At 43.0% G+C, this 10,151-nt stretch overlaps 1 long non-coding RNA gene across 5 annotated transcripts in view; it reads left to right on the top strand.

The window, feature by feature from the left end:
- Positions 1–10,151, top strand: part of LOC106562399 (elongator complex protein 4) — a 172,333-nt gene that overhangs the window by 235 nt on the left and 161,947 nt on the right. For 4 of the 5 annotated variants that reach the window (XR_006762281.1, XR_006762278.1, XR_006762277.1 and 1 more), the window contains exons 2-3: positions 706–741; positions 6,719–6,840. This is a non-coding gene — a long non-coding RNA (elongator complex protein 4). Of the gene's footprint in view, positions 1–12; positions 114–705; positions 742–6,718; positions 6,841–10,151 lie in introns of those variants that run through there. The other variant, XR_006762280.1, reaches the window with a different exon arrangement.

The raw sequence follows: 10,151 nt of genomic DNA, 5'->3' as shown, positions 1-10,151 counted from the left end.
GTTGTTTTGCTATTTCTGATGGATTAAACTATCTAACAATAATAATTGTTTTAAAGGAATGTTATCGTTGTCACTATTCGACTGCATGTCTTCAACCACTGAGTCGCATGAAGGTAGCCGGCTAGCTTCACGTTATTTACTATAACATTCATGTAACGTCAACAATAATTCGTGTGCTCCATTTGAAACAACCGGCACACCTTCACGCCATGGTAAAGGTTGTCAGCTGGCTCTGGAGTATTCGTCAGTCATGGTACTGGGCACTCGTAACTAGTTTATAGGTTTTTGTTCCAGTCCAACACTTATTCAACAATTAGTTTGATTAGTTAGAGCTGGATCAAAACCAGGACCACATTTTTAAATCAAAATACCAATCGTGTTTCAGAGCAAGCAGTCATTTTTGCTTTTTAACACCTACATATGAAACAGGCCTATGTAAGGACAAAATGTGAAATATGCTAATATTAATTCTCTATGTTTTGTCAAATATATTTCAACAATCCTTCCTCCAAAGAACCATTCTATGGATGAAATGTTGTGAAAATCCCTCCAAATCATGGTCTTTAAAAAAATAAAATATCCTGCTTTCGTGAGGAATCACCCTGCATGTCAGGCCTATGCTACACTTGGTTATCTGTAAATGATATGGCGTTGTCATGAACAAAAATCAACCTATTTGTAATATTTTTTTTATTCTTGAAATAGGTGGTGGTTTAGCAGTTGGAACCCTTCTACTCATAGGTAAGTCTAATTCTACATTTTCTATTGTACATTTAGACCATTTATGAGTAGAGGTACTACTGTACCTTGTCCAAGATGTACTAGCCTAGGTAACCTACTCCTTTTAATATCCAAGAACCTTATGATCAGACATAAACTGGCTCTGGCAGCCAAAACAGCCAAATAATCTATCTAAACGGGAATCGATTCTCAATTGCGATACAGTTCTATAAGGCACTCTATGGGCGTCTCTCTTCCGTTACACACTGGTGATTGGAGACGCTAGATAGCTAATTAGAACTGGTGGGCGCCTCTCTCTTCCATAAACAAGCTGTAACATCAACAGTGTTAAGTGTTAAAAAGGTGTATAGTAATTTAATCTTTCTCGATGATATGAGAGTAAAGTTCCAAAAGTTTCCAAAACCTAGTAAAGTTCCAAGTTTCCAAGTTAAGAGTATTAAAGTGTAGACAGAGCGTCAGGACTGTTATACACATTGGCCGCGCTGTCGTCAATGTTTCGAATGAGCCCCAGGGATTATTGCAGTCACTATCTCCACCTGAAAGTACCCGAGACTGATGCTATGGCATTAGATTGTCCTTATCACTTAGATTACCTTTGACCTGTGCTTCTCACTTGCTTTAGTGGGTTCAGCAGAGGGCACTGCTTGTTTTTGACCAACAAGCACAAAGCTGTTTTGCCTGACACCTGCCATCCAAGTCCCTTAAAACAATACACCCTTGTAGATAAGTTGATCCTTCTGATCACCCAGAAAGCGAATGATCTGGCCCTCATTGGTTCAGGTGTGTATAACCTAGCCTGGCAGTCAGATGTGTTTGTTCTTAGCCAACTCCCCCATCATGTTTGGCATGACAAACAGTAGTGTAATGGAGGGTAAACGCATTTTACCCATCTTTTTTATTTTGTGATAATTTACCCACTTTCTTTATTTAGTGATAATTTACCCATCTTTTTTATTTTGTGATAATTTACCCACCTTTTTTATTTTTTGATAATTTACCCATCTTTTTTATTTTGTGATAATTTACCCACCTTTTTTATTTTTTGATAATTTACCCACCTTTTTTATTTTGTGAAAGTTTACCCACCTTTTGCAGAGAAAAAAACTAACATTTTAGAGCAATTTAGGGTGGTGTATATAATATTACTGGTCTAAGGCTCCCTAGGTGTATATAATATTACTGGTCTCAGGCTCCCTAGGTGTATATAATATTACTGGTCTCAGGCTCCCTAGGTGTATATAATATTACTGGTCTCGGGCTCCCTAGGTGTATATAATATTACTGGTCTCAGGCTCCCTAGGTGTATATAATATTACTGGTCTCGGGCTCCCTAGGTGTATATAATATTACTGGTCTCAGGCTCCCTAGGTGTATATAATATTACTGGTCTCAGGCTCCCTAGGTGTATATAATATTACTGGTCTCGGGCTCCCTAGGTGTATATAATATTACTGGTCTCAGGCTCCCTAGGTGTATATAATATTACTGGTCTCAGGTTCCCTAGGTGTATATAATATTACTGGTCTCGGGCTCCCTAGGTGTATATCATATTACTGGTCTCGGGCTCCCTAGGTGTATATAATATTACTGGTCTCGGGCTCCCTAGGTGTATATAATATTACTGGTCTCGGGCTCCCTAGGTGTATATAATATTACTGGTCTCGGGCTCCCTAGGTGTATATAATATTACTGGTCTCAGGTTCCCTAGGTGTATATAATATTACTGGTCTCGGGCTCCCTAGGTGTATATAATATTACTGGTCTCCCTAGGTGTATATAATATTACTGGTCTCCCTAGGTGTATATAATATTACTGGTCTCCCTAGGTGTATATAATATTACTGGGCTCCCTAGGTGTATATAATATTACTGGGCTCCCTAGGTGTATATAATATTACTGGGCTCCCTAGGTGTATATAATATTACTGGTCTCGGGCTCCCTAGGTGTATATAATATTACTGGTCTCGGGCTCCCTAGGTGTATATAATATTACTGGTCTCGGGCTCCCTAGGTGTATATAATATTACTGGTCTCGGGCTCCCTAGGTGTATATAATATTAATGGTCTCAGGCTCCCTAGGTGTATATAATATTACTGGTCTCAGGCTCCCTAGGTGTATATAATATTACTGGTCTCGGGCTCCCTAGGTGTATATAATATTACTGGTCTCGGGCTCCCTAGGTGTATATAATATTACTGGTCTCGGGCTCCCTAGGTGTATATAATATTACTGGTCTCGGGCTCCCTAGGTGTATATAATATTACTGGTCTCGGGCTCCCTAGGTGTATATAATATTACTGGTCTCAGGTTCCCTAGGTGTATATAATATTACTGGTCTCGGGCTCCCTAGGTGTATATCATATTACTGGTCTCGGGCTCCCTAGGTGTATATAATATTACTGGTCTCGGGCTCCCTAGGTGTATATAATATTACTGGTCTCGGGCTCCCTAGGTGTATATAATATTACTGGTCTCGGGCTCCCTAGGTGTATATAATATTACTGGTCTCGGGTTCCCTAGGTGTATATAATATTACTGGTCTCGGGCTCCCTAGGTGTATATAATATTACTGGTCTCGGGCTCCCTAGGTGTATATAATATTACTGGTCTCGGGCTCCCTAGGTGTATATAATATTACTGGTCTCGGGTTCCCTAGGTGTATATAATATTACTGGTCTCGGGCTCCCTAGGTGTATATAATATTACTGGTCTCCCTAGGTGTATATAATATTACTGGTCTCCCTAGGTGTATATAATATTACTGGTCTCCCTAGGTGTATATAATATTACTGGGCTCCCTAGGTGTATATAATATTACTGGTCTCCCTAGGTGTATATAATATTACTGGGCTCCCTAGGTGTATATAATATTACTGGTCTCGGGCTCCCTAGGTGTATATAATATTACTGGTCTCGGGCTCCCTAGGTGTATATAATATTACTGGTCTCGGGCTCCCTAGGTGTATATAATATTACTGGTCTCGGGCTCCCTAGGTGTATATAATATTACTGGTCTCGGGCTCCCTAGGTGTATATAATATTACTGGTCTCGGGCTCCCTAGGTGTATATAATATTACTGGTCTCGGGCTCCCTAGGTGTATATAATATTACTGGTCTCGGGCTCCCTAGGTGTATATAATATTACTGGTCTCAGGCTCCCTAGGTGTATATAATATTACTGGTCTCAGGCTCCCTAGGTGTATATAATATTACTGGTCTCAGGCTCCCTAGGTGTATATAATATTACTGGTCTCAGGCTCCCTAGGTGTATATAATATTACTGGTCTCGGGCTCCCTAGGTGTATATAATATTACTGGTCTCGGGCTCCCTAGGTGTATATAATATTACTGGTCTCGGGCTCCCTAGGTGTATATAATATTACTGGTCTCGGGCTCCCTAGGTGTATATAATATTACTGGTCTCAGGCTCCCTAGGTGTATATAATATTACTGGTCTCAGGCTCCCTAGGTGTATATAATAATACTGGTCTCGGGCTCCCTAGGTGTATATAATATTACTGGTCTCAGGCTCCCTAGGTGTATACAGTGTAAGTCAGAAGTTTACATACACCTTAGCCAAATACATTTAGGCAAAGGTAACTGGATTTAATGACTATCGCCCCATAGCACTCACCTCTGTCATCATGAAGTGCTTTTAGAGACTAGTCAAGTATCACGTCACCTCTACCTTACCTGCCACCCTCGACCCACTTGGCTTACTGCCCCAATAGATCCACAGATGATGCAATCACCATCACTCTGCTCTATCCCATCTGGACAAGAGGAATACCTACATAAGAATATTGTTTATTGACTATAGCTCAGCATTCAACACCATAGTACCCTCCAAGCTCATCATTAAACTGGAGGCCCTGGGTCTGAACCCCGCCCGTGCAATTTGGTCCTGGACTTCCTGGGGGCAGCCCGTCAACGTATCCGTGTATGCGTCTAGATTATTTTCGCAAGCTACCCGGAACATATCCCAGTCCATGTGATCAAAACAATCCTGAAGCGTGGCTAACCATCTCCACCCCCCCCCACCATTTCCACCCCCTTCAGCTACGTGAGACAGGGCCATTCTATCTCCATGTTAAAAGCCAAATCCTAGAGTTCACTCCCCTTTACAATCCCACGTCAAAATGAGCAAAATTAGAGCACCAAAAAAGGAAAACCTGTTAAGACAAAAAGGAATTCCCCCTCTAACTGTTCAGAGAGTGACTGAACTTTCCTGGAGTCCTGTGGTCACGACCCACCAAGAGGTGACTCTGCCGCCTCACCCCTCCATACCCTGCCCCCCTTCACTCCCCACTCTCTCTTCTTTTCTCAGCCCCCTCCTCCTCAGCAGCCTAATGACTCCCTCAGGTTCTATTTGGAAGGGCTCCCATAGAAAGGCAGGGCACAATGGGCCTCATCTGGAGAGGGCCAATTTGGGAGGCTTTGTGGGCCCTGCTGAAAGCCACAAAGGTCCCACTGACCTAGAAAGCCATCAATAAGAGGATGGGGAGCCCCACCGACGACAAATTGAAGAGGCAGGGAATTTCCTGGGCCATCCCGGGAGCTGTCCCATCATGGGTGAGGAATGAGGAAACAGGCCAGGAACGTCGGGGGGCGGAGAGGGAAGTACATTCTCCAGGTGTTCCTGGATGGCTCTGCGTTATTCCCGAGCTGTCGGATGTGATGTCAGCTGTATGGCCTTCACCTTTAACTGTCACTGTCCTTTGTGTGTGTGCCCACTGTCTGCCATTGTGTGTAGAGGCCAGAGACTGCTTTACAAAATGGTGGTTTGTGGCTGTGACAAGAAGCAGCAGTGGCATGCTGAGTAGTGGTATGTGGGGGCGTGGAAGCTGGAAGTGGGCCTACGTTGTGGTTCTGTGGTTGGGTGGTGGGTGCTTTGTGTGGTCTGAGGTAGCCATCCGTGGTGGAATGTGTCCCTCACTCACTAGTCACTAGTCCTCACTGTCACTCAGGATTTCAATACAGACGTAAATAAGACCAGAATGCAAGCTCTTCCAAGTGTTAGCCTATTTTGTCCTGAAGCTGCAAACAGCTCTCAGAGTTCCACTAGAATTAGGCCTGGTGTCTCACTGTTGTGTTGTGTTTGACATTTAGACTGCACGTCTTTTTGGATGTAAATGTCACCTGATGCCATTTTATACACACCTAAACCAGCATTATCTTCTGAATTGAATAGTGTTCATATGAATTACATCAACAAACACAAGGCCATCTGAAAAGCCATCATCACCATCATAATCCTGAGAGAACAACAGTGAATTAAAGTGAGCTGGATGTCAAGAAATTGGCTACCATTGAAATGAGTTGACTTGACTCACACATCAACAAAATAAACAGACAACAGTCATTTCATTGGCGTGAAGAAACACTCCCGACTCTGAATGCATGGTTGAGTTCCATATCCCTATGTCATTTAGCTGACAGGGCTCATACCTCCATGAGAACTCTGGTGAATCCTCCACACAGGATGTCCTATCCTCTCTTCAAGATGGTGGAGGAGATGATGTGTGGCTCACCCCTTTCTGTGAGAGGTGTGGCTGTCGTCTCATATGATTGGGAGCTCTGGTTCAGGAGATGACACCTGTGTCTCTGTGTCGTGTCCATTCTCCCCACCTCCCTCACTAAGCGTGACTGGTCATTACATCCATTCCAGACAGGCAGTGTGACAGATCCCCATCTGTTGTGTTGTAATTAGGCTCAGCCAGGTGTAAGGTGTTACGTTGGGAAACACTGTGGCTTTATGTGAACAGTGAATCCTGTCTTTTACTGTCAATGTATATAGACATTTAAACTTCATCACCTCTATGCTGTGTACATGATGTGTTTATAATGTCATTTGTTTCTTCCATTTTTGAGACTAAAGTGGCAGTGATCTGTGTCAATGACGCTGTTCTCTGTGTAGGTAGGAGGACACTATGACAGTGGGACCTAATGTTATGTTGTATGTGTTGTCTCTCAGAGGAGGACCGATATGACAGCTACTCTCGTATGCTGCTCAAGTACTTCCTGGCAGAGGGGGTGGTGTGTGGACATGAACTCTACGTGGCGTCTGCTCTGGACCACCCCAATGACATCCTACAGGTGTGTGTGTGTGCATGCGTGCATACTGTCAGTCTGTCCCACTGGCCTGCACATCTTTTACCATACGGTCTTTATGGATTTGTAGTCCATGATGCTATGGATTTCAGGAGCTCCCACAGCAATGATGCTGCCTTGTTTTTGGGGGGTTCGAGGGTGGTGTGTGTTGGGGGGGTTGGCATTGTTGAGATGTTTCCGGATACATCACTCTGAAGGGGAGCAGAGCTCCTAAAGCTGTTTCCCACTCGGCACCACAGGATTGATAGTGGGAGGGGTCACAACGTAACCCCCTCTTTACATATCAAAGGGTTAGAGGTGGAGAGTAAGAGAGGAGGGAGGTCTCTGGTCTGGCATAATCAAATCATATTGGTCCCCAATTCAATCAATTGCAGAAAAGGAAAGTTGCTGAGCCAGGAACTGTACGGCAGTTTCTTTTCTCTGCGATTAATTGAACTGCGACTCTAGAAAGATGGGGCCAATGGAGAAGTTCCAACCCAACTTTGCTATATAGTGACTTTTATTGTGTTTATCTTGACTTTTTTGTACAGAAAGTTCATACTATTATCACATATGACCGCCAAGTACTTCTGGACATCAGATCGACAGTTACTACCCTTGATTTCGACTTCAAATACGACTTCAACTCCGACTCAGCTGTTCCACTGATCATACCGGACCCTATTCCTTTGTTCCATGGGCTAGCAAAACGCCGCAGGTAGAAACGTGGGAGATGCTGCAATGTTATGTCTTACTGAAACGTGGCTGGAAGATGACGCTCTGCACCCAGTACTCTGTGGATTCTCCATGCAGCGGCAGGATCGCAAGGCGGCTTCGGGGAGAACAAAAGGAGGCTGTGTGTTTTTTCCTAAATAACAACTGGTGTGCTGCTTCAGGTGTGAAGGAAATCTGGAGCTTTTGCTCACCTGATATAGAATACCTAATGGTAAGCTGCAGACCCTTATCTACCAAGAGATTTCTCAGCTGTAATTATCACGGCTGTCTACATTCCTCCACAGGCCAACACCACTCTGGTTCTCAACAAACTGTATGGGGCCATAAACAAACAAGAAACCTCTCACCCAGAGGCAGCGTTCCTGGTGGGTGAGACTTTAAGGCAGTGAGACTTAACCTCACTTCTACCAACACGTCTCCTGCACCACTAGGGGTGATAAAACTCTAGACTACTTTTATTCTATCCACAGAAATGCATACAAGACCCTCCCTCGTCCTCCGTTCAGCAAATCTGACCATGACTCCATTCTCCTGCTTCCTGTTTACAAACAAAAGCTCAAACAGGAAGTACCAGTGACGCGCTCTATGCGGAAGCGGTCAGACGAAGCAGATGCGAGGCTACAAGACTGTTTTGCTAGTACAGACTAGGATGTGTTGTGCGATTCATCCGATAACATTGAGTAGTTTACTACAACAGTCATGGGCTTCATTAATAAGTGAATAGTTGATATCGTCCCGACAGTGACTATAAGAACGTATCCCAACCAAAAACCATGGATTACAGGCAATATCCATGCTGGACTAAAGGCTAGAGCTACCGCTTACAATGAACAGGACACGGACATGAAATCCTGCTACGACCTTCGAGACATCAAACATGCAAAAGGCCAAGGAGGAAGGTGGAATCCTATTACACCGGCTATGATGCTCGCCGTATGTGGCAGGGCTTGCAGACGATAACGGATTACAAAGGGACACCCAACCATGAGGTTCCCAGCGACGCAGAACTCCCAAACGAGCTAAATGCCTTTTATGCTCTCTTCAAGGAATATAAAACTGTGCCTTGCGCGAAAGCCCATGTTTTTCTGGATGACTGTGTGATCTCGCTTTCCATGGCAGATGTGAGCAAAACTTTTAAACAGGTTAACAATCACAAGGCCGGAATACCAGGGCGCGTTCTCAAAGCATGCGCACACCAGCTGGCAGGTGTCTTCAGAGATTTTAAATATCTCCTTGTCCCAATCTGTAATGCCAATGTGTTTCAAGCTGACCACCATTGTCCCTGTTCCCAAGAGCTCCAAGGTAACCTGCCTACATGACTATCACCCTGTAGCACTCACATCTGTAATTCTGAAGTGATTTGAAATAGACGTCGACCAATTATGATTTTTCAACGCCGATACCGATTTATTGGAGGACCAACCAAATCCGATACCGATTAATCGGCCGATTCTTTTATTATTTTTTATATATATATATTTGTAATAAGGACAATTACAATAATACTGAATGAACACGTATTTTAATTTAATATAATGCATCAATAAAATCTATTTAGTCTCAAATAAATAATGAAATGTTCAATTTGGTTTAAATAATTAAAAACAGTGTTGGAGAAGAAAGTTAAAGTGCAATATGTGCCATGTTAAAAAGCAAAAGTTTAATTTCCTTGCTTAGAACATGAGAACATATGAAAGCTGGTGGTTCCTTTTAACATGACTCTTCAATATTCCCAGATAAGAAGTTTTAGGTTGTAGTTATTATAGGACTATTTCTCTCTATACCATTTGTATGGTGGAACAAGCTCCCTCACGACGCCAGGACAGCGGAGTCAATCACCACCTTCCGGAGACACCTGAAACCCCACCTCTTTAAGGAATACCTAGGATAGGATAAAGTAATCCTCCTAACCCCCCCCAAAAGATTTAGATGCACTATTGTAAAGTGGTTGTTCCACTGGATATCATAAGGTGAATGCACCAATTTGTAAGTCGCTCTGGATAAGAGCGTCTGCTAAATGACTTAAATGTAAATGTATTTCATATACCTTTGACTATTGGATGTTCTAATAGGTACTTTAGTATTGCCAGGCTAATCTCGGGAGTTGAATGGCTTGAAGTCGTAAACAGCGCAATGCTTGAAGCACAGCAAAGAGCTCCTGGCAAGTGCTGTTTGAATGAATGCTTACGAGCCTGCTGCTGCCTACCACCGCTCAGACTGCTCTATCAAATCATAGACTTGATTATAATATAATAACACTCAGAAATACGAGCCGTAGTTCATTAATATGGTCAAATCCGGAAACTTATCATTTCGAAAACAAAACGTTTATTCTTTCAGTGAAATACGGAACCATTCCGTATTTTATCTAACGGGTGGCATCCATAAGTCTAAATATTGCTGTTACATTGCACAACCTTCAATGTTATGTCATAATTACGTAAAATTCTGGCAAATTAGTTCGCAACGGGCCAGGCGGCCCAAACTGTTCTATATACCCTGACTCTGCGTGCAATGAATGCAAGTGACACAATTTCCCTATTTAATATTGCCTGCTAACATGAATTTATTTTAACTAAATT

The sequence above is a fragment of the Salmo salar genome, chromosome ssa26 (assembly GCF_905237065.1).
Source record: "Salmo salar chromosome ssa26, Ssal_v3.1, whole genome shotgun sequence".
Lineage (NCBI taxonomy): Eukaryota > Metazoa > Chordata > Actinopteri > Salmoniformes > Salmonidae > Salmo > Salmo salar.
The sequence above is the reverse complement of the archived record's forward strand: the minus strand, read 5'-3'. Positions and strand labels throughout refer to the sequence as shown.